Below are 25,542 nucleotides of genomic sequence, written 5' to 3' on the forward strand. Positions count from 1 at the left end.
CAGAGAGGAGAACATGAGAGGTGGAGGCGTCAGAGAGGAGAACGTGAGAGGTGGCGGAGTCAGAGAGGAGAACGTGAGAGGTGGCGGAGTCAGAGAGGAGAACGTGAGAGGTGGCGGAGTCAGAGGGGAGAACGTAATTGGTGGAGGAGTCAGAGAGGAGAACGTGAGAGGTGGCGGAGTCAGAGAGGAGAACGTGAGAGTTGGCGGAGTCAGAGAGGAGAACGTGAGAGGTGGAGGAGTCAGAGAGCAGAAAGTGAGAGGTGGAGGAATCAGAGAGGAGAACGTGAGAGGTGGAGGAGTCAGAGAGGAGAACATGAGAGGTGGAGGCGTCAGAGAGGAGAACGTGAGAGGTGGCGGAGTCAGAGAGGAGAACGTGAGAGGTGGCGGAGTCAGAGAGGAGAACGTGAGAGGTGGAGGCGTCAGAGAGGAGAACGTGAGAGGCGGCGGAGTCAGAGAGGAGAACGTGAGAGGAGGCGGAGTCAGAGAGGAGAACGTGAGAGGTGGCGGAGTCAGAGAGGACAACGTGAGAGGTGGAGGAGTCAGAGAGGAGAACGTGAGCGGTGGAGGCGTCAGAGAGAACGTGAGAGGTGGCGGAGTCAGAGAGAACGTGAGAGGTGGGGAGTCAGAGAGGAGAAGGTGAGAGGTGGAGGAGTCAGAGAGGAGAACGTGAGAGGTGGAGGAGTCAGAGAGGAGAACGTGAGAGGTGGAGGAGTCAGAGAGGAGAACGTGAGAGGTGGAGGAGTCAGAGAGGAGAACGTGAGAGGTGGAGGAGTCAGAGAGAAGAACGTGAGAGGTGGAAGAGTCAGAGGGGAGAACGTGAGAGGTGGAGGAGTCAGAGATGAGAACGTGAGGGGTGGAGGAGTCAGAGACGAGAACGTGAGGTGGAGGAGTCAGAGACGAGAACGTGAGAGGTGGAGGAGTCAGAGACGAGAAAGTGAGAGGTGGAGGAGTCAGATACGAGTAATTGAGAGGTGGAGGAGTCAGAGAGGAGAACGTGAGAGGTGGAGGAGTCAGAGAGGAGAACGAGAGAGGTGGTGGAGTCAGAGAGGAGAACGTGAGAGGTGGAGGAGTCAGAGAGGAGAACGTCAGAGGTGGAGGAGTCAGAGAGAAGAACGTGAGAGGTGGAAGAGTCAGAGATGAGAAAGTGAGAGGTGGAGGAATCAGAGACGAGAACGTGAGAGGTGGAGGAGTCAGAGACGAGAAAGTGAGAGGTGGAGGAGTCAGAGTCGAGAAAGTGAGAGGTGGAGGAGTCAGAGACGAGAACGTGAGAGGTCAAGGAGTCAGAGAGGAGAACGTGAGAGCTGGAGGAGTCAGAGAGGAGAACATGAGAGGTGGAGGAGTCAGAGAGGAGAACGAGAGAGGTGGTGGAGTGAGAGAGGAGAACGTGAGAGGTGGAGGAGTCAGAGAGGAGAACGTGAGAGGTGGAGGAGTCTGAGAGGAGAACGTGAGAGGTGGAGGAGTCAGAGAGGAGAACGTGAGAGGTGGAGGAGTCAGAGAGGAGAACGTGAGAGGTGGAGGAGTCAGAGAGGAGAACGAGAGAGGTGGTGGAGTCAGAGAGGAGAATGTGAGAGGTGGAGGAGTCAGAGAGGAGAACGTGAGAGGTGGAGGAGTCTGAGAGGAGAAAGTGAGAGGTGGAGGAGTCAGAGGGGAGAATGTGAGAGGTGGTGGAGTCAGAGAGAACGTGAGAGGTGGTGGAGTCAGAGAGAACGTGAGAGGTGGAGGAGTCAGAGAGGAGAACGTGAGAGGTGGAGGAGTCAGAGAGGAGAACGAGAGAGGTGGTGGAGTCAGAGAGGAGAACGTGAGAGGTGGAGGAGTCAGAGAGGAGAACGAGAGAGGTGGTGGAGTCAGAGAGGAGAACGTGAGAGGTGGAGGAGTCAGAGAGGAGAACGTGAGAGGTGGAAGAGTCAGAGAGAAGAAAGTGAGAGGTGGAAGAGTCAGAGACGAGAAAGTGAGAGGTGGAGGAATCAGAGACGAGAACGTGAGGGGTGAAGGAGTCAGAGACGAGAACGTGAGAGGTGGAGGAGTCAGAGACGAGAACGTGAGAGGTGGAGGAGTCAGAGACGAGAAAGTGAGAGGTGGAGGAGTCAGAGACGAGAAAGTGAGAGGTGGAGGAGTCAGAGACGAGAACGTGAGAGGTGGAGGCGTCAGAGAGGAGAACGTGAGAGGTGGCGGAGTCAGAGAGGAGAACGAGAGAGGTGGTGGAGTGAGACAGGAGAACGTGAGAGGTGGAGGAGTCAGAGAGGAGAACGTGAGAGGTGGAGGAGTCTGAGAGGAGAACGTGAGAGGTGGAGGAGTCAGAGAGAACGTGAGAGGTGGAGGAGTCAGAGAGGAGAACGTGAGAGGTGGAGGAGTCAGAGAGGAGAACGTGAGAGGTGGAGGAGTCAGAGAGGAGAACGTGAGAGGTGGCGGAGTCAGAGAGGACAACGTGAGAGGTGGAGGAGTCAGAGAGGAGAACGTGAGCGGTGGAGGCTTCAGAGAGAACGTGAGAGGTGGCGGAGTCAGAGAGAACGTGAGAGGTGGGGAGTCAGAGAGGAGAAGGTGAGAGGTGGAGGAGTCAGAGAGGAGAACGTGAGAGGTGGAGGAGTCAGAGAGGAGAACGTGAGAGGTGGAGGAGTCAGAGAGAAGAACGTGAGAGGTGGAAAAGTCAGAGGGGAGAACGTGAGAGGTGGAGGAGTCAGAGATGAGAACGTGAGGGGTGGAGGAGTCAGAGACGAGAACGTGAGGTGGAGTCAGAGACGAGAACGTGAGAGGTGGAGGAGTCAGAGACGAGAAAGTGAGAGGTGGAGGAGTCAGATACGAGTAATTGAGAGGTGGAGGAGTCAGAGAGGAGAACGTGAGAGGTGGAGGAGTCAGAGAGGAGAACGAGAGAGGTGGTGGAGTCAGAGAGGAGAACGTGAGAGGTGGAGGAGTCAGAGAGGAGAACGTGAGAGGTGGAGGAGTCAGAGAGAAGAACGTGAGAGGTGGAAGAGTCAGAGATGAGAAAGTGAGAGGTGGAGGAATCAGAGACGAGAACGTGAGAGGTGGAGGAGTCAGAGACGAGAAAGTGAGAGGTGGAGGAGTCAGAGACGAGAAAGTGAGAGGTGGAGGAGTCAGAGAGGAGAACGTGAGAGGTCAAGGAGTCAGAGAGGAGAACGTGAGAGCTGGAGGAGTCAGAGAGGAGAACATGAGAGGTGGAGGAGTCAGAGAGGAGAACGTGAGAGGTGGAGGAGTCAGAGAGGAGAACGTGAGAGGTGGAGGAGTCTGAGAGGAGAACGTGAGAGGTGGAGGAGTCAGAGAGGAGAACGTGAGAGGTGGAGGAGTCTGAGAGGAGAACGTGAGAGGTGGAGGAGTCAGAGAGGAGAACGTGAGAGGTGGAGGAGTCAGAGAGGAGAACGAGAGAGGTGGTGGAGTCAGAGAGGAGAATGTGAGAGGTGGAGGAGTCAGAGAGGAGAACGTGAGAGGTGGAGGAGTCAGAGAGGAGAACGTGAGAGGTGGAGGAGTCAGAGAGGAGAACGTGAGAGGTGGAGGAGTCTGAGAGGAGAACGTGAGAGGTGGAGGAGTCAGAGAGGAGAACGTGAGAGGTGGAGGAGTCAGAGAGGAGAACGTGAGAGGTGGAGGAGTCAGAGAGGAGAACGAGAGAGGTGGTGGAGTCAGAGAGGAGAATGTGAGAGGTGGAGGAGTCAGAGAGGAGAACGTGAGAGGTGGAGGAGTCTGAGAGGAGAAAGTGAGAGGTGGAGGAGTCAGAGGGGAGAATGTGAGAGGTGGTGGAGTCAGAGAGAACGTGAGAGGTGGAGGAGTCAGAGAGGAGAACGTGAGAGGTGGAGGAGTCAGAGAGGAGAACGAGAGAGGTGGTGGAGTCAGAGAGGAGAACGTGAGAGGTGGAGGAGTCAGAGAGGAGAACGAGAGAGGTGGTGGAGTCAGAGAGGAGAACGTGAGAGGTGGAGGAGTCAGAGAGGAGAACGTCAGAGGTGGAGGAGTCAGAGAGAAGAACGTGAGAGGTGGAAGAGTCAGAGACGAGAAAGTGAGAGGTGGAGGAATCAGAGACGTGAACGTGAGGGGTGAAGGAGTCAGAGACGAGAACGTGAGAGGTGGAGGAGTCAGAGACGAGAACGTGAGAGGTGGAGGAGTCAGAGACGAGAACGTGAGAGGTGGAGGAGTCAGAGACGAGAACGTGAGAGGTGGAGGAGTCAGAGACGAGAAAGTGAGAGGTGGAGGAGTCAGAGACGAGAACGTGAGAGCTGGAGGAATCAGAGAGGAGAACGTGAGAGGTGGAGGAGTCAGAGACGAGAACGTGAGAGGTGGAGGAGTCAGAGACGAGAACGTGAGAGGTGGAGGAGTCAGAGACGAGAACGTGAGAGGTGGAGGAGTCAGAGACGAGAAAGTGAGAGGTGGAGGAGTCAGAGACGAGAACGTGAGAGCTGGAGGAATCAGAGAGGAGAACGTGAGAGGTGGAGGAGTCAGAGAGGAGAACGTGAGAGCTGGAGGAGTCAGAGAGGAGAACGTGAGAGGTGGAGGAGTCAGAGAGGAGAGCGTGAGAGGTGGAGGAGTCAGAGAGGAGAACGTGAGAGGTGGAGGAGTCAGAGAGGAGAACGTGAGAGGTGGAGGAGTCAGAGAGGAGAACGTGAGAGGTGGAGGAGTCAGAGAGGAGAACGTGACAGGTGGAAGAGTCAGAGAGGAGAACGTGACAGGTGGAAGAGTCAGAGAGGAGAACGTGAGAGGTGGAGGAGTCAGAGAGGAGAACATGAGAGGTGGAGGAGTCAGAGAGGAGAACGTGAGAGGTGGAGGAGTCAGAGAGGAGAACGTGAGAGGTGGAGGAGTCAGAGAGAAGAACGTGAGAGGTGGAAGAGTCAGAGACGAGAAAGTGAGAGGTGGAGGAATCAGAGACGAGAACGTGAGGGGTGAAGGAGCCAGAGACGAGAACGTGAGAGGTGGAGGAGTCAGAGACGAGAACGTGAGAGGTGGAGGAGTCAGAGACGAGAAAGTGAGAGGTGGAGGAGTCAGAGACGAGAAAGTGAGAGGTGGAGGAGTCAGAGACGAGAACGTGAGAGGCGGCGGAGTCAGAGGGGAGAACGTGAGAGGCGGCGGAGTCAGAGAGGAGAACGTGAGAGGTGGCGGAGTCAGAGAGGACAACGTGAGAGGTGGAGTCAGAGAGGAGAACGTGAGCGGTGGAGGCGTCAGAGAGAACGTGAGAGGTGGCGGTGTCAGAGAGAACGTGAGAGGTGGGGAGTCAGAGAGAACGTGAGAGGTGGGGAGTCAGAGAGGAGGTGAGAGGTGGAGGAGTCAGAGAGGAGAACGTGAGAGGTGGAGGAGTCAGAGAGGAGAACGTGAGAGGTGGAGGAGTCAGAGAGGAGAACGTGAGAGGTGGAGGAGTCAGAGAGAAGAACGTGAGAGGTGGAAGAGTCAGAGGGGAGAACGTGAGAGGTGGAGGAGTCAGAGACGAGAACGTGAGAGGTGGAGGAGTCAGAGACGAGAACGTGAGAGGTGGAGGAGTCAGAGACGAGAAAGTGAGAGGTGGAGGAGTCAGATACGAGTAATTGAGAGGTGGAGGAGTCAGAGAGGAGAACGTGAGAGGTGGAGGAGTCAGAGAGGAGAACGAGAGAGGTGGTGGAGTCAGAGAGGAGAACGTGAGAGGTGGAGGAGTCAGAGAGGAGAACGTCAGAGGTGGAGGAGAAGAACGTCAGAGAGAAGAACGTGAGAGGTGGAAGAGTCAGAGAGGAGAACGTGAGAGGTGGAGGAGTCAGAGAGGAGAGCGTGAGAGGTGGAGGAGTCAGAGAGGAGAACGTGAGAGGTGGAGGAGTCAGAGAGGAGAACGTGAGAGGTGGAGGAGTCAGAGAGGAGAACGTGAGAGGTGGAGGAGTCAGAGAGGAGAACGTGACAGGTGGAAGAGTCAGAGAGGAGAACGTGACAGGTGGAAGAGTCAGAGAGGAGAACGTGAGAGGTGGAGGAGTCAGAGAGGAGAACGTGAGAGGTGGAGGAGTCAGAGAGGAGAACGTGAGAGGTGGAGGAGTCAGAGAGGAGAACGTGAGAGGTGGAGGAGTCAGAGAGAAGAACGTGAGAGGTGGAAGAGTCAGAGACGAGAAAGTGAGAGGTGGAGGAATCAGAGACGAGAACGTGAGGGGTGAAGGAGCCAGAGACGAGAACGTGAGAGGTGGAGGAGTCAGAGACGAGAACGTGAGAGGTGGAGGAGTCAGAGACGAGAAAGTGAGAGGTGGAGGAGTCAGAGACGAGAAAGTGAGAGGTGGAGGAGTCAGAGACGAGAACGTGAGAGGCGGCGGAGTCAGAGAGGAGAACGTGAGAGGCGGCGGAGTCAGAGAGGAGAACGTGAGAGGTGGCGGAGTCAGAGAGGACAACGTGAGAGGTGGAGGAGTCAGAGAGGAGAACGTGAGCGGTGGAGGCGTCAGAGAGAACGTGAGAGGTGGCGGAGTCAGAGAGAACGTGAGAGGTGGGGAGTCAGAGAGGAGGTGAGAGGTGGAGGAGTCAGAGAGGAGAACGTGAGAGGTGGAGGAGTCAGAGAGGAGAACGTGAGAGGTGGAGGAGTCAGAGAGGAGAACGTGAGAGGTGGAGGAGTCAGAGAGAAGAACGTGAGAGGTGGAAGAGTCAGAGGGGAGAACGTGAGAGGTGGAGGAGTCAGAGATGAGAACGTGAGAGGTGGAGGAGTCAGAGACGAGAACGTGAGAGGTGGAGGAGTCAGAGAGGAGAACGTGAGAGGTGGAGGAGTCAGAGAGGAGAACGTCAGAGGTGGAGTAGTCAGAGAGAAGAACGTGAGAGGTGGAAGAGTCAGAGACGAGAAAGTGAGAGGTGGAGGAATCAGAGACGAGAAAGTGAGAGGTGGAGGAGTCAGAGACGAGAACGTGAGAGGTCAAGGAGTCAGAGAGGAGAACGTGAGAGCTGGAGGAGTCAGAGAGGAGAACGAGAGAGGTGGTGGAGTGAGAGAGGAGAACGTGAGAGGTGGAGGAGTCAGAGAGGAGAACGTGAGAGGTGGAGGAGTCTGAGAGGAGAACGTGAGAGGTGGAGGAGTCAGAGAGGAGAACGTGAGAGGTGGAGGAGTCAGAGAGGAGAACGTGAGAGGTGGAGGAGTCAGAGAGGAGAACGAGAGAGGTGGTGGAGTCAGAGAGGAGAATGTGAGAGGTGGAGGAGTCAGAGAGGAGAACGTGAGAGGTGGAGGAGTCTGAGAGGAGAAAGTGAGAGGTGGAGGAGTCAGAGGGGAGAATGTGAGAGGTGGTGGAGTCAGAGAGAACGTGAGAGGTGGAGGAGTCAGAGAGGAGAACGTGAGAGGTGGAGGAGTCAAAGAGGAGAACGAGAGAGGTGGTGGAGTCAGAGAGGACAACGTGAGAGGTGGAGGAGTCAGAGAGGAGAACGTCAGAGGTGGAGGAGTCAGAGAGAAGAACGTGAGAGGTGGAGGAGTCAGAGAGAAGAACGTGAGAGGTGGAAGAGTCAGAGACGAGAAAGTGAGAGGTGGAGGAATCAGAGACGAGAACGTGAGGGGTGAAGGAGTCAGAGACGAGAACGTGAGAGGTGGAGGAGTCAGAGACGAGAACGTGAGAGGTGGAGGAGTCAGAGACGAGAAAGTGAGAGGTGGAGGAGTCAGAGACGAGAAAGTGAGAGGTGGAGGAGTCAGAGACGAGAACGTGAGAGGTGGAGGAGTCAGAGACGAGAACGTGAGAGGTCAAGGAGTCAGAGAGGAGAACGTGAGAGCTGGAGGAGTCAGAGAGGAGAACGTGAGAGGTGGAGGAGTCAGAGAGGAGAGCGTGAGAGGTGGAGGAGTCAGAGAGGAGAACGTGAGAGGTGGAGGAGTCAGAGAGGAGAACGTGAGAGGTGGAGGAGTCAGAGAGGAGAACGTGACAGGTGGAAGAGTCAGAGGGGAGAACGTGACAGGTGGAGGAGTCAGAGAGGAGAACGTGAGAGGTGGAGGAGTCAGAGAGGAGAACATGAGAGGTGGAGGAGTCAGAGAGGAGAACATGAGACGTGGAGGAGTCAGAGAGGAGAACGAGAGAGGTGGTGGAGTGAGAGAGGAGAACGTGAGAGGTGGAGGAGTCAGAGAGGACAACGTGAGAGGTGGAGGAGTCAGAGAGGAGAACGTGAGCGGTGGAGGCGTCAGAGAGAACGTGAGAGGTGGCGGAGTCAGAGAGAACGTGAGAGGTGGGGAGTCAGAGAGGAGAAGGTGAGAGGTGGAGGAGTCAGAGAGGAGAACGTGAGAGGTGGAGGAGTCAGAGAGGAGAACGTGAGAGGTGGAGGAGTCAGAGATGAGAACGTGAGAGGTGGAGGAGTCAGAGAGAAGAACGTGAGAGGTGGAAGAGTCAGAGGGGAGAACGTGAGAGGTGGAGGAGTCAGAGATGAGAACGTGAGGGGTGGAGGAGTCAGAGACGAGAACGTGAGGTGGAGGAGTCAGAGACGAGAACGTGAGAGGTGGAGGAGTCAGAGACGAGAAAGTGAGAGGTGGAGGAGTCAGATACGAGTAATTGAGAGGTGGAGGAGTCAGAGAGGAGAACGTGAGAGGTGGAGGAGTCAGAGAGGAGAACGAGAGAGGTGGTGGAGTCAGAGAGGAGAACGTGAGAGGTGGAAGAGTCAGAGAGGAGAACGTCAGAGGTGGAGGAGTCAGAGAGAAGAACGTGAGAGGTGGAAGAGTCAGAGACGAGATAGTGAGAGGTGGAGGAATCAGAGACGAGAACGTGAGGGGTGAAGGAGTCAGAGACGAGAACGTGAGAGGTGGAGGAGTCAGAGACGAGAACGTGAGAGGTGGAGGAGTCAGAGACGAGAAAGTGAGAGGTGGAGGAGTCAGAGACGAGAAAGTGAGAGGTGGAGGAGTCAGAGACGAGAACGTGAGAGGTGGAGGAGTCAGAGACGAGAACGTGAGAGGTCAAGGAGTCAGAGAGGAGAACGTGAGAGCTGGAGGAGTCAGAGAGGAGAACATGAGAGGTGGAGGAGTCAGAGAGGAGAACGAGAGAGGTGGTGGAGTGAGAGAGGAGAACGTGAGAGGTGGAGGAGTCAGAGAGGACAACGTGAGAGGTGGAGGAGTCAGAGAGGAGAACGTGAGCGGTGGAGGCGTCAGAGAGAAGAACGTGAGAGGTGGAAGAGTCAGAGGGGAGAACGTGAGAGGTGGAGGAGTCAGAGATGAGAACGTGAGGGGTGGAGGAGTCAGAGACGAGAACGTGAGGTGGAGGAGTCAGAGACGAGAACGTGAGAGGTGGAGGAGTCAGAGACGAGAAAGTGAGAGGTGGAGGAGTCAGAGACGAGAACGTGAGAGGTGGAGGAGTCAGAGACGAGAACGTGAGAGGTGGAGGAGTCAGAGACGAGAAAGTGAGAGGTGGAGGAGTCAGAGACGAGAAAGTGAGAGGTGGAGGAGTCAGAGACGAGAAAGTGAGAGGTGGAGGAGTCAGAGACGAGAACGTGAGAGGTGGAGGAGTCAGAGACGAGAACGTGAGAGGTCAAGGAGTCAGAGAGGAGAACGTGAGAGCTGGAGGAGTCAGAGAGGAGAACATGAGAGGTGGAGGAGTCAGAGAGGAGAACGAGAGAGGTGGTGGAGTGAGAGAGGAGAACGTGAGAGGTGGAGGAGTCAGAGAGGACAACGTGAGAGGTGGAGGAGTCAGAGAGGAGAACGTGAGCGGTGGAGGCGTCAGAGAGAACGTGAGAGGTGGCGGAGTCAGAGAGAACGTGAGAGGTGGGGAGTCAGAGAGGAGAAGGTGAGAGGTGGAGGAGTCAGAGAGGAGAACGTGAGAGGTGGAGGAGTCAGAGACGAGAACGTGAGGGGTGGAGGAGTCAGAGACGAGAACGTGAGGTGGAGGAGTCAGAGACGAGAACGTGAGAGGTGGAGGAGTCAGAGACGAGAAAGTGAGAGGTGGAGGAGTCAGATACGAGTAATTGAGAGGTGGAGGAGTCAGAGAGGAGAACGTGAGAGGTGGAGGAGTCAGAGAGGAGAACGAGAGAGGTTGTGGAGTCAGAGAGGAGAACGTGAGAGGTGGAAGAGTCAGAGACGAGAAAGTGAGAGGTGGAGGAATCAGAGACGAGAACGTGAGGGGTGAAGGAGTCAGAGACGAGAACGTGAGAGGTGGAGGAGTCAGAGACGAGAACGTGAGAGGTGGAGGAGTCAGAGACGAGAAAGTGAGAGGTGGAGGAGTCAGAGACGAGAAAGTGAGAGGTGGAGGAGTCAGAGACGAGAACGTGAGAGGTGGAGGAGTCAGAGACGAGAACGTGAGAGGTCAAGGAGTCAGAGAGGAGAACGTGAGAGCTGGAGGAGTCAGAGAGGAGAACATGAGAGGTGGAGGAGTCAGAGAGGAGAACGAGAGAGGTGGTGGAGTGAGAGAGGAGAACGTGAGAGGTGGAGGAGTCAGAGAGGAGAACGTGAGAGGTGGAGGAGTCTGAGAGGAGAACGTGAGAGGTGGAAGAGTCAGAGAGGAGAACGTGAGAGGTGGAGGAGTCAGAGAGGAGAACGTGAGAGGTGGAGGAGTCAGAGAGGAGAACGAGAGAGGTGGTGGAGTCAGAGAGGAGAACGTGAGAGGTGGAGGAGTCAGAGAGGAGAACGTGAGAGGTGGAGGAGTCTGAGAGGAGAAAGTGAGAGGTGGAGGAGTCAGAGAGGAGAACGTGAGAGGTGGAGGAGTCAGAGAGGAGAACGAGAGAGGTTGTGGAGTCAGAGAGGAGAACGTGAGAGGTGGAAGAGTCAGAGAGGAGAACGTCAGAGGTGGAGGAGTCAGAGAGAAGAACGTGAGAGGTGGAAGAGTCAGAGACGAGAAAGTGAGAGGTGGAGGAATCAGAGACGAGAACGTGAGGGGTGAAGGAGTCAGAGACGAGAACGTGAGAGGTGGAGGAGTCAGAGACGAGAACGTGAGAGGTGGAGGAGTCAGAGACGAGAAAGTGAGAGGTGGAGGAGTCAGAGACGAGAAAGTGAGAGGTGGAGGAGTCAGAGACGAGAACGTGAGAGGTGGAGGAGTCAGAGACGAGAACGTGAGAGGTCAAGGAGTCAGAGAGGAGAACGTGAGAGCTGGAGGAGTCAGAGAGGAGAACATGAGAGGTGGAGGAGTCAGAGAGGAGAACGAGAGAGGTGGTGGAGTGAGAGAGGAGAACGTGAGAGGTGGAGGAGTCAGAGAGGAGAACGTGAGAGGTGGAGGAGTCTGAGAGGAGAACGTGAGAGGTGGAAGAGTCAGAGAGGAGAACGTGAGAGGTGGAGGAGTCAGAGAGGAGAACGTGAGAGGTGGAGGAGTCAGAGAGGAGAACGAGAGAGGTGGTGGAGTCAGAGAGGAGAACGTGAGAGGTGGAGGAGTCAGAGAGGAGAACGTGAGAGGTGGAGGAGTCTGAGAGGAGAAAGTGAGAGGTGGAGGAGTCAGAGAGGAGAACGTGAGAGGTGGAGGAGTCAGAGAGGAGAACGAGAGAGGTGGTGGAGTCAGAGAGGAGAACGTGAGAGGTGGAGGAGTCAGAGAGGAGAACGTCAGAGGTGGAGGAGTCAGAGAGAAGAACGTGAGAGGTGGAAGAGTCAGAGACGAGAAAGTGAGAGGTGGAGGAATCAGAGACGAGAACGTGAGGGGTGAAGGAGTCAGAGACGAGAACGTGAGAGGTGGAGGAGTCAGAGACGAGAACGTGAGAGGTGGAGGAGTCAGAGACGAGAAAGTGAGAGGTGGAGGAGTCAGAGACGAGAAAGTGAGAGGTGGAGGAGTCAGAGACGAGAACGTGAGAGGTGGAGGAGTCAGAGACGAGAACGTGAGAGGTCAAGGAGTCAGAGAGGAGAACGTGAGAGCTGGAGGAGTCAGAGAGGAGAACATGAGAGGTGGAGGAGTCAGAGAGGAGAACGAGAGAGGTGGTGGAGTGAGAGAGGAGAACGTGAGAGGTGGAGGAGTCAGAGAGGACAACGTGAGAGGTGGAGGAGTCAGAGAGGAGAACGTGAGCGGTGGAGGCGTCAGAGAGAACGTGAGAGGTGGCGGAGTCAGAGAGAACGTGAGAGGTGGGGAGTCAGAGAGGAGAAGGTGAGAGGTGGAGGAGTCAGAGAGGAGAACGTGAGAGGTGGAGGAGTCAGAGAGAACGTGAGAGGTGGAGGAGTCAGAGATGAGAACGTGAGAGGTGGAGGAGTCAGAGAGAAGAACGTGAGAGGTGGAAGAGTCAGAGGGGAGAACGTGAGAGGTGGAGGAGTCAGAGATGAGAACGTGAGGGGTGGAGGAGTCAGAGATGAGAACGTGAGGTGGAGGAGTCAGAGACGAGAACGTGAGAGGTGGAGGAGTCAGAGACGAGAAAGTGAGAGGTGGAGGAGTCAGATACGAGTAATTGAGAGGTGGAGGAGTCAGAGAGGAGAACGTGAGAGGTGGAGGAGTCAGAGAGGAGAACGAGAGAGGTGGTGGAGTCAGAGAGGAGAACGTGAGAGGTGGAAGAGTCAGAGAGGAGAACGTCAGAGGTGGAGGAGTCAGAGAGAAGAACGTGAGAGGTGGAAGAGTCAGAGACGAGAAAGTGAGAGGTGGAGGAATCAGAGACGAGAACGTGAGGGGTGAAGGAGTCAGAGACGAGAACGTGAGAGGTGGAGGAGTCAGAGACGAGAACGTGAGAGGTGGAGGAGTCAGAGACGAGAAAGTGAGAGGTGGAGGAGTCAGAGACGAGAAAGTGAGAGGTGGAGGAGTCAGAGACGAGAACGTGAGAGGTGGAGGAGTCAGAGACGAGAACGTGAGAGGTCAAGGAGTCAGAGAGGAGAACGTGAGAGCTGGAGGAGTCAGAGAGGAGAACATGAGAGGTGGAGGAGTCAGAGAGGAGAACGAGAGAGGTGGTGGAGTGAGAGAGGAGAACGTGAGAGGTGGAGGAGTCAGAGAGGAGAACGTGAGAGGTGGAGGAGTCTGAGAGGAGAACGTGAGAGGTGGAGGAGTCAGAGAGGAGAACGTGAGAGGTGGAGGAGTCAGAGAGGAGAACGTGAGAGGTGGAGGAGTCAGAGAGGAGAACGAGAGAGGTGGTGGAGTCAGAGAGGAGAATGTGAGAGGTGGAGGAGTCAGAGAGGAGAACGTGAGAGGTGGAGGAGTCAGAGAGGAGAACGAGAGAGGTGGTGGAGTCAGAGAGGAGAACGTGAGAGGTGGAGGAGTCAGAGAGGAGAACGTCAGAGGTGGAGGAGTCAGAGAGAAGAACGTGAGAGGTGGAAGAGTCAGAGACGAGAAAGTGAGAGGTGGAGGAATCAGAGACGAGAACGTGAGGGGTGAAGGAGTCAGAGACGAGAACGTGAGAGGTGGAGGAGTCAGAGACGAGAACGTGAGAGGTGGAGGAGTCAGAGACGAGAAAGTGAGAGGTGGAGGAGTCAGAGACGAGAAAATGAGAGGTGGAGGAGTCAGAGACGAGAAAGTGAGAGGTGGAGGAGTCAGAGACGAGAACGTGAGAGGTGGAGGAGTCAGAGACGAGAACGTGAGAGGTCAAGGAGTCAGAGAGGAGAACGTGAGAGCTGGAGGAGTCAGAGAGGAGAACATGAGAGGTGGAGGAGTCAGAGACGAGAACGTGAGAGGTGGAGGAGTCAGAGACGAGAACGTGAGAGGTCAAGGAGTCAGAGAGGAGAACTTGAGAGCTGGAGGAGTCAGAGAGGAGAACATGAGAGGTGGAGGAGTCAGAGAGGAGAACGAGAGAGGTGGTGGAGTGAGAGAGGAGAACGTGAGAGGTGGAGGAGTCAGAGAGGAGAACGTGAGAGGTGGAGGAGTCTGAGAGAACGTGAGAGGTGGAGGAGTCAGAGAGGAGAACGTGAGAGGTGGAGGAGTCTGAGAGGAGAAAGTGAGAGGTGGAGGAGTCAGAGGGGAGAATGTGAGAGGTGGTGGAGTCAGAGAGAACGTGAGAGGTGGAGGAGTCAGAGAGGAGAACGTGAGAGGTGGAGGAGTCAGAGAGGAGAACTTGAGAGGTGGAGGAGTCAAAGAGGAGAACGTGAGAGGTGGAGGAGTCAGAGACGAGAACGTGAGAGGTGGAGGAGTCAGAGACGAGAAAGTGAGAGGTGGAGGAGTCAGAGACGAGAAAGTGAGAGGTGGAGGAGTCAGAGACGAGAACGTGAGAGGTGGAGGAGTCAGAGACGAGAACGTGAGAGGTCAAGGAGTCAGAGAGGAGAACGTGAGAGCTGGAGGAGTCAGAGAGGAGAACATGAGAGGTGGAGGAGTCAGAGAGGAGAACGAGAGAGGTGGTGGAGTGAGAGAGGAGAACGTGAGAGGTGGAGGAGTCAGAGAGGAGAACGAGAGAGGTGTTGGAGTCAGAGAGGAGAATGTGAGAGGTGGAGGAGTCAGAGAGGAGAACGTGAGAGGTGGAGGAGTCTGAGAGGAGAAAGTGAGAGGTGGAGGAGTCAGAGGGGAGAATGTGAGAGGTGGTGGAGTCAGAGAGAACGTGAGAGGTGGAGGAGTCAAAGAGGAGAACGTGAGAGGTGGAGGAGTCAGAGAGGAGAACGTGAGAGGTGGAGGAGTCAGGCAGAACAGTAGAGGTGAGGAGGTTAGGCGGAAGTCAGAGTCAGGTATGAGAACAAAAGCTATGGGGGAATCAGACAGGAGAACGTAAAAGATGGGAGAGTCAGAGAGAACAGTAGAGGTGTGGAGGGAGTCAGGAAGCCTAGAATTTGATTTGCTTTGCTGTTGCTTCCTGGCATTGATCATCTTGTCAGTCAGGTATAAGTAGGGTGGCAGGCTAAATCTATGGAGAAGAAGTGTGGAGACCATAAGGAGAGGGTAACCTGGGGGTCAGGTTTGATGGAGGTAAAGGGGTTCAGAAGGCATCTGGGGCCTACATCATTCATGTCTGGGGGGCATTGATGGATCAATGTATCTGGATACAGGTAGTAGAATTAATGATCTGCCCCCGGTCTGTAGTGGGAGATTATAGGAACCCCCAGACTTATTATGGGGTCGGCACCTCCTTATCTTACGTAGGTTGGGACACTCTGTAGTTGGGGTCCTTATCTGCTCCCTTATACTCTGCTCTTTGCTCCCCTCAGACAGAAGGGTAACGGTTACACATCGTTTATGGGGAGACTTGGGGTGTCGTTTGCTCCTCTGATGAAGCTGTTGGATGACTTCTGGGCGCCTCTGTCCCAGGTGATATTCTGCAGCATGGCGGTGATCAGTGGCCTGACATCCATGCTCCTCCCGGAGACCTTCCACGTCCCCCTGCCGGAGATCATCAGTGACGTAGAACACAGCAGGTAAGATGGACGATACACGGAAATAACGGCTCCTCGTGGACGCAGACGCCGCGGGTCATTAGATCCCCACAGAACCTTCGAGTCTCACGGTAGAATATCCCCGCCACGGACTAAACCACGCTCCTTTATACCCACGCTGACCAGTCCCATGTGACTTGGCTTCTGGCGGGTGAGACCGTTCAGGCGCCGCTTATGTATCAGGAAATAAATGGGGTTTATACAGAAGCTGTAGATATAGGAGGTGCAGAGGTAGTGGGCATATCCAGGCCCCTTCTGGAGGATCTGACAACAAATATGTGGAGCCGTAAAGTGTGACTGCTGCAAACAGCCCCCCCCCCCCCACAGAGGATGAGCTGGACACGTGACGTGTAGTACCCATGTGATGTAGATCCAGTGTTCTGAGTGGGGGGAGAGCTGGTGACTATGTGTTGACAAGTCCCCCCCCCCCCCCGTCCCTCCCCCCCCCGTGTTATTATAAGCCTATAACAAATAAGAAACCTCCGTCATTCACCATGTGACCAATCCCTGTCCTGGGAGGAGTGCACTAATCTATCGTCTGACTCCCCTCTGTCCCTGACAGTAAGAACTCCGCTCACGATAACAGAGGAACCCTGATGGTTGACCTGCCCCCGAGGACTGAGCGTTGAGCTGCCCTTCTGCTGCCAGACGGACCCAGCGAGATAAGCGGCATCGTTCACTATTATGTTGCTGGATAATAAAGAGAAAGAAATTCTAGTCTACACTGGTGTCTGAGTCATAAGACGAGCGAAACAAGAGAGTGTCGTGGAACGTGCCGCAGGGGGGGGAACGTGCCACAGGGGGGGTGAACGTGCCGCGGGGGTGGAACGTGCCACAGGGGGGGTGAACGTGACGCAGGGGGGGTGAACCTGACGCAGGGGGGGGTGAACCGGACGCAGGGGGGGGGAGGGTGAACCTGACGCAGGGGGGGGTGAACCTGACGCGGGGGGGGGGGTGAACGTGCCGCGGGGGGGGGGGTGATTGTGCCGCAGGGGGGGTGAACGTGCCGCAGGGTGGAACGTGCCGCAGGGGTGGGGGGGAACGTGCCGCAGGGTGGAACGTGCTGCACTGGACGCCATGTCCAATACAAGACCCAGAGCGGTCACCGGGACAGAACACAACAGACAGGACGAGGGAGGACGGTGAACTTTACTGATATATGATCATCCTGTGTGTACGATGTCCAGAAATACGTGACCCCCTCCTAATGGTTGAGTTCAGGGTTTCCGCAACATCCATTGCAAACAGGAGCATATAAATCCAGCACACAGCCGTGCAACCTCCACAGACAGACATTACTAGTAGTGTGAGAGGTCGGGGACTTTATGTCAGAGCCCGGACCCCCAACATCAGCACCGGACCTCAAAAACGGGCGCCATATGATCGGCCAGAATTCTGGAATATCCAACAAACTGATAGCGGTGACGTCCGGGGCCAGAGACGTGCGCCTGATAGGAGTAATGGTGACAATGCAGCCGGTCACCAGCAGGGGGAGCTTCTTGGACTATTTAAAACTGGGGCTAGAAATGAGGCACTGACTACACCTCATGACTCCCGTGAACACAGGTTAACCCCTTCCTCTCCTATGCTTGTTGTACAGAGTGAGTATATTGTAATACGACAGCTGAACTCAGTAGGGGCAATACAAGTGGGTGAGCGGGGCTAGGCCAAACGCCAATCATATCCACACCCGCGACACAGCCCGGTAATGAGACGTAGAAGCAGAACACGTTCCCAGAATGCATTGTATTCCAGCAGCGAAGGGTTAAACACAGGAGACAAACAGAACTTCTAGATGGCGACGTCCCGGATGATCTGCAAAATATCTAGAAAAATTACATCCAGATATCAGTTATATTATACAGCAGTGACATCACCGCTCTCCAGATATCAGTTCTATTATACAGCAGTGACATCACCGCTCTCCAGATATCAGTTATATTATACAGCAGTGACATCACCACTCTCCAGATATCAGTTATATTATACAGCAGTGACATCACCGCTCTCCAGATATCAGTTCTATTATACAGCAGTGACATCACCGCTCTCCAGATATCAGTTATATTATACAGCAGTGACATCACCACTCTCCAGATATAAGATATATTATACAGCAGTGACATCACCGCTCTCCAGATATCAGTTCTATTATACAGCAGTGACATCACCGCTCTCCAGATATCAGTTATATTATACAGCAGTGACATCACCACTCTCCAGATATCAGTTATATTATACAGCAGTGACATCACCGCTCTCCAGATATCAGTTCTATTATACAGCAGTGACATCACCACTCTCCAGATATCAGTTATATTATACAGCAGTGACATCACCGCTCTCCAGATATCAGTTCTATTATACAGCAGTGACATCACCGCTCTCCAGATATCAGTTATATTATACAGCAGTGACATCACCACTCTCCAGATATCAGTTATATTATACAGCAGTGACCTCACCGCTCTCCAGATATCAGTTATATTATACATCAGTGACATCACCGCTCTCCAGATATCAGTTATATTATACAGCAGTGACATCACCACTCTCCAGATATATTATATTATACAGCAGTGACATCACCGCTCTCCAGATATCAGATATATTATACAGCAGTGACATCACCGCTCTCCAGATATCTGTTATATTATACAGCAGTGACATCACTGCTCTCCAGATATCAGTTATATTATACAGCAGTGACATCACTGCTCTCCAGATATCAGTTATATTATACAGCAGTGACATCACCGCTCTCCAGATATCAGTTATATTATACAGCAGTGACATCACCGCTCTCCAGATATCAGTTATATTATACAGCAGTGACATCACCACTCTCCATATATCACTTATATTATACAGCAGTGACATCACTGCTCTCCAGATATCAGTTATATTATACAGCAGTGACATCACCGCTCTCCAGATATCAGTTATATTATACAGCAGTGATATCACCGCCCTCCAGATATATTATATTATACAGCAGTGACATCACCGCTCTCCAGATATCAGATATATTATACAGCAGTGACATCACCGCTCTCCAGATATCTGTTATATTATACAGCAGTGACATCACTGCTCTCCAGATATCAGTTATATTATACAGCAGTGACATCACCGCTCTCCAGATATCAGTTATATTATACAGCAGTGACATCACCACTCTCCAGATATCACTTATATTATACAGCAGTGACATCACCGCTCTCCAGATATATTATATTATACAGCAGTGACATCACCGCTCTCCAGATATCAGTTATATTATACAGCAGTGACATCACCGCCCTCCAGATATATTATATTATACAGGAGTGACATCACCGCTCTCCAGATATCAGTTATATTATACAGCAGTGACATCACCGCCCTCCAGATATATTATATTATACAGGAGTGACATCACCGCTCTCCAGATATCAGTTATATTATACAGCAGTGACATCACCTCCCACCAGATATATTATATTATACAGGAGTGACATCACCGCTCTCCAGATATCAGTTATATTATACAGCAGTGACATCACCGCTCCCCAGATATAAGATATATTATACAGCAGTGACATCACCGCCCTCCAGATTTAAGTTATATTATACAGCAGTGACATCACCACTCTCCAGCTATCAGATATATTATACAGCAGTGACATCACCGCTCTCCAGATATATTATATTATAGAGGAGTGACATCACCGCTCTCCAGATATATTATATTATAGAGGAGTGACATCACCGCTCTCCAGATATCAGTTATATTATACAGCAGTGACATCACCTCTCTCAGATATCAGTTATATTATACAGCAGTGACATCATCACTCTCCAGATATCAGTTATATTATACAGCAGCGACATCATCACTCTCCAGATATATTATATTATACAGCAGTGACATCACCGCTCTCCAGATATCAGTTATATTATACAGCAGTGACATCACCGCTCCCCAGATATAAGATATATTATACAGCAGTGACATCACCACTCTCCAGATATATTATATTATAGAGGAGTGACATCACCGCTCTCCAGATATATTATATTATAGAGGAGTGACATCACCGCTCTCCAGATATATTATATTATAGAGAAGTGACATCACCGCTCTCCAGATATCAGTTATATTATACAGCAGTGACATCACCGCTCTCCAGATATATTATATTATAGAGGAGTGACATCACCGCTCTCCAGATATATTATATTATAGAGGAGTGACATCACCGCTCTCCAGATATCAGTTATATTATACAGCAGTGACATCACCTCTCTCAGATATCAGTTATATTATACAGCAGTGACATCATCACTCTCCAGATATCAGATATATTATACAGCAGTGACATCACCGCTCTCCAGATATCAGTTATATTATACAGCAGTGACATCACCTCTCTCAGATATCAGTTATATTATACAGCAGTGACATCACCGCTCTCCAGATATCAGATATTTTATACAGCAGTGACATCACCGCTCCCCAGATATCAGTTATATTATACAGCAGTGACATCACCACTCTCCAGATATCAGTTATATTATACAGCAGTGACATCACCGCTCTCCAGATATCAGTTATATTATACAGCAGTGACATCACCGCTCTCCAGATATCAGATATATTATACAGCAGTGACATCACCGCTCCCCAGATATCAGTTATATTATACAGCAGTGACATCACCGCTCTCCAGATATCAGTTATATTATACAGCAGTGACATCACCGCTCTCCAGATATCAGTTATATTATACAGCAGTGACATCACCACTCTCCAGATATCAGTTCTATTATACAGCAGTGATATCACCGCTCTCCAGATATCAGTTATATTATACAGCAGTGACATCACCGCTCTCCAGATATCAGTTATATTATACAGCAGTGATATCACCGCTCTCCAGACATCAGTTATATTATACAGCAGTGACATCACCGCTCTCCAGATATCAGTTATATTATACAGCAGTGACATCACCGCTCTCCAGATATATTATATTATACAGCAGTGACATCACCGCTCTCCAGATATCAGTTATATTATACAGCAGTGACATCACCGCTCTCCAGATACAAGATATATTATACAGCAGTGACATCACCGCCCTCCAGATATATTATATTATACAGCAGTGACATCACCGCCCTTCAGATATAAGTTATATTATACAGCAGTGACATCACCGCCCTCCAGATATAAGTTATATTATACAGCAGTGACATCACCGCTCTCCAGATATCAGTTATATTATACAGCAGTGACATCACCGCTCTCCAGATATAAGTTATATTATACAGCAGTGACATCACCGCTCTCCAGATATCAGTAATATTGTACAGCAGTGACATCACCGCTCTCCAGATATCAGTTATATTATACAGCAGTGACATCACCGCTCTCCAGATATCAGTTATATTATACAGGAGTAACATCACCGCTCTCCAGATATATTATATTATACAGCAGTGACATCACCGCTCTCCAGATATATTATATTATACAGCAGTGACATCACCGCTCTCCAGATATCAGTTATATTATACAGCAGTGACATCACCGCTCTCCAGATATCAGTTATATTATACAGCAGTGACATCACCTCTCTCAGATATCAGTTATATTATACAGCAGTGACATCACCGCTCTCCAGATATCAGTTATATTATACAGCAGTGACATCACCGCCCTCCAGATATCAGTTATATTATACAGCAGTGACATCACCGCTCTCCAGATATCAGTTATATTATACAGCTGTAACATCACCACTCTCCAGATATCAGTTATATTATACAGCAGTGACATCCCCGCTCTCCAGATATCAGTTATATTATACAGCAGTGACATCACCGCTCTCCAGATATCAGTTATATTATACAGGAGTGACATCACCGCTCTCCAGATATATTATATTATAGAGGAGTGAGATCACCGCTCTCCAGATATCAGTTATATTAAACAGCAGTGACATCACCGCCCTCCAGATATATTATATTATACAGGAGTGACATCACCGCTCTCCAGATATCAGTTATATTATACAGCAGTGACATCACCTCCCACCAGATATATTATATTATACAGGAGTGACATCACCGCTCTCCAGATATCAGTTATATTATACAGCAGTGACATCACCGCTCCCCAGATATAAGATATATTATACAGCAGTGACATCACCGCCCTCCAGATTTAAGTTATATTATACAGCAGTGACATCACCACTCTCCAGCTATCAGATATATTATACAGCAGTGACATCACCGCTCTCCAGATATATTATATTATAGAGGAGTGATATCACCGCTCTCCAGATATATTATATTATAGAGGAGTGACATCACCGCTCTCCAGATATCAGTTATATTATACAGCAGTGACATCACCTCTCTCAGATATCAGTTATATTATACAGCAGTGACATCATCACTCTCCAGATATCAGTTATATTATACAGCAGCGACATCATCACTCTCCAGATATATTATATTATACAGCAGTGACATCACCGCTCTCCAGATATCAGTTATATTATACAGCAGTGACATCACCGCTCCCCAGATATAAGATATATTATACAGCAGTGACATCACCGCCCTCCAGATATAAGTTATATTATACAGCAGTGACATCACCACTCTCCAGATATATTATATTATAGAGGAGTGACATCACCGCTCTCCAGATATATTATATTATAGAGGAGTGACATCACCGCTCTCCAGATATATTATATTATAGAGAAGTGACATCACCGCTCTCCAGATATCAGTTATATTATACAGCAGTGACATCACCGCTCTCCAGATATATTATATTATAGAGGAGTGACATCACCGCTCTCCAGATATATTATATTATAGAGGAGTGACATCACCGCTCTCCAGATATCAGTTATATTATACAGCAGTGACATCACCTCTCTCAGATATCAGTTATATTATACAGCAGTGACATCATCACTCTCCAGATATCAGATATATTATACAGCAGTGACATCACCGCTCTCCAGATATCAGTTATATTATACAGCAGTGACATCACCGCTCCCCAGATATCAGTTATATTATACAGCAGTGACATCACCACTCTCCAGATATCAGTTATATTATACAGCAGTGACATCACCGCTCTCCAGATATCAGTTATATTATACAGCAGTGACATCACCGCTCTCCAGATATCAGATATATTATACAGCAGTGACATCACCGCTCCCCAGATATCAGTTATATTATACAGCAGTGACATCACCGCTCTCCAGATATCAGTTATATTATACAGCAGTGACATCACCGCTCTCCAGATATATTATATTATACAGCAGTGACATCACCGCTCTCCAGATATCAGTTATATTATACAGCAGTGACATCACCGCTCTCCAGATACAAGATATATTATACAGCAGTGACATCACCGCCCTCCAGATATATTATATTATACAGCAGTGACATCACCGCCCTTCAGATATAAGTTATATTATACAGCAGTGACATCACCGCCCTCCAGATATCAGTTATATTATACAGCAGTGACATCCCCGCTCTCCAGATATCAGTTATATTATACAGCAGTGACATCACCGCTCTCCAGATATCAGTTATATTATACAGGAGTGACATCACCGCTCTCCAGATATATTATATTATAGAGGAGTGAGATCACCGCTCTCCAGATATCAGTTATATTATACAGCAGTGACATCACCTCTCTCAGATATCAGTTATATTATACAGCAGTGACATCACCGCTCCCCAGATATCAGTTATATTATACAGCAGTGACATCACCACTCTCCAGATATCAGTTATATTATACAGCAGTGACATCACCGCCCTCCAGATATCAGTTATATTATACAGCAGTGACATCACCGCTCTCCAGATATATTATATTATACAGCAGCGACATCATCACTCTCCAGATATCAGTTATATTATACAGCAGTGACATCACCGCTCTCCAGATATCAGTTATATTATACAGCAGTGACATCACCGCCCTCCAGATATATTATATTATACAGGAGTGACATCACTGCTCTCCAGATATCAGTTATATTATACACCAGTGACATCACCACTCTCCAGATATAAGATATATTATACAGCAGTGACATCACCGCCCTCCAGATATATTATACAGCAGTGACATCACCGCTCTCCAGATATCAGTTATATTATACAGCAGTGACATCACCTCTCTCAGATATCAGTTATATTATACAGCAGTGACATCACCGCTCTCCAGATATCAGATATATTATATAGCAGTGACATCACCGCTCTCCAGATATCAGTTATATTATACAGCAGTGACATCACCGCTCTCCAGATATCAGTTATATTATACAGCAGTGACATCACCGCTCTCCAGATATCAGTTATATTATACAGCAGTGACATCACCGCTCTCCAGATATCAGTTATATTATACAGCAGTGACATCACCGCTCTCCAGATATCAGATATATTATACAGCAGTGACATCACCGCCCTCCAGATATCAGTTATATTATACAGCAGTGACATCACCGCCCTCCAGATATATTATATTATACAGGAGTGACATCACCGCTCTCCAGATATCAGTTATATTATACAGCAGTGACATCACCGCCCTCCAGATATATTATATTATACAGGAGTGACATCACCGCTCTCCAGATATCAGTTATATTATACAGCAGTGACATCACCGCTCCCCAGATATAAGATATATTATACAGCAGTGACATCACCGCCCTCCAGATATAAGTTATATTATACAGCAGTGACATCACCACTCTCCAGCTATCAGATATATTATACAGCAGTGACATCACCGCTCTCCAGATATATTATATTATAGAGGAGTGACATCACCGCTCTCCAGATATATTATATTATAGAGGAGTGACATCACCGCTCTCCAGATATCAGTTATATTATACAGCAGTGACATCACCTCTCTCAGATATCAGTTATATTATACAGCAGTGACATCATCACTCTCCAGATATCAGTTATATTATACAGCAGCGACATCATCACTCTCCAGATATATTATATTATACAGGAGTGACATCACCGCTCTCCAGATATCAGTTATATTATACAGCAGTGACATCACTGCTCCCCAGATATAAGATATATTATACAGCAGTGACATCACCGCCCTCCAGATATCAGTTATATTATACAGCAGTGACATCACCGCTCTCCAGATATAAGTTATATTATATAGCAGTGACATCACCGCCTTCCAGATATATATTATATTATACAGCAGTGACATCACCGCTCTCCAGATATAAGTTATATTATACAGCAGTGACATCACCACTCTCCAGATATATTATATTATAGAGGAGTGACATCACCGCTCTCCAGATATATTATATTATAGAGGAGTGACATCACCGCTCTCCAGATATATTATATTATAGAGGAGTGACATCACCGCTCTCCAGATATCAGTTATATTATACAGCAGTGACATCACCGCTCTCCAGATATATTATATTATAGAGGAGTGACATCACCGCTCTCCAGATATATTATATTATAGAGGAGTGACATCACCGCTCTCCAGATATCAGTTATATTATACAGCAGTGACATCACCTCTCTCAGATATCAGTTATATTATACAGCAGTGACATCATCACTCTCCAGATATCAGATATATTATACAGCAGTGACATCACCGCTCTCCAGATATCAGTTATATTATACAGCAGTGACATCACCTCTCTCAGATATCAGTTATATTATACAGCAGTGACATCACCGCTCTCCAGATATCAGATATTTTATACAGCAGTGACATCACCGCTCCCCAGATATCAGTTATATTATACAGCAGTGACATCACCACTCTCCAGATATCAGTTATATTATACAGCAGTGACATCACCGCTCTCCAGATATCAGTTATATTATACAGCAGTGACATCACCGCTCTCCAGATATCAGATATTTTATACAGCAGTGACATCACCGCTCTCCAGATATCAGTTATATTATACAGCAGTGACATCACCACTCTCCAGATATATTATATTATACAGCAGTGACATCACCGCCCTCCAGATATATTATATTATACAGCAGTGACATCACCGCCCTTCAGATATAAGTTATATTATACAGCAGTGACATCACCGCCCTCCAGATATAAGTTATATTATACAGCAGTGACATCACCGCTCTCCAGATATCAGTTATATTATACAGCAGTGACATCACCGCTCTCCAGATATAAGTTATATTATACAGCAGTGACATCACCGCTCTCCAGATATCAGTAATATTATACAGCAGTGACATCACCGCTCTCCAGATATCAGTTATATTATACAGCAGTGACATCACCGCTCTCCAGATATCAGTTATATTATACAGGAGTGACATCACCGCTCTCCAGA

The 25,542-nt window shown here is 50.0% G+C and overlaps 1 pseudogene; it reads left to right on the forward strand.

The window, feature by feature from the left end:
- LOC142732888 (solute carrier family 22 member 7-like) overlaps positions 1 to 25,542 on the forward strand; it is a 76,458-nt pseudogene that overhangs the window by 46,991 nt on the left and 3,925 nt on the right.

Source organism: Rhinoderma darwinii, unplaced genomic scaffold (assembly GCF_050947455.1).
Source record: "Rhinoderma darwinii isolate aRhiDar2 unplaced genomic scaffold, aRhiDar2.hap1 Scaffold_928, whole genome shotgun sequence".
NCBI lineage: Eukaryota > Metazoa > Chordata > Amphibia > Anura > Rhinodermatidae > Rhinoderma > Rhinoderma darwinii.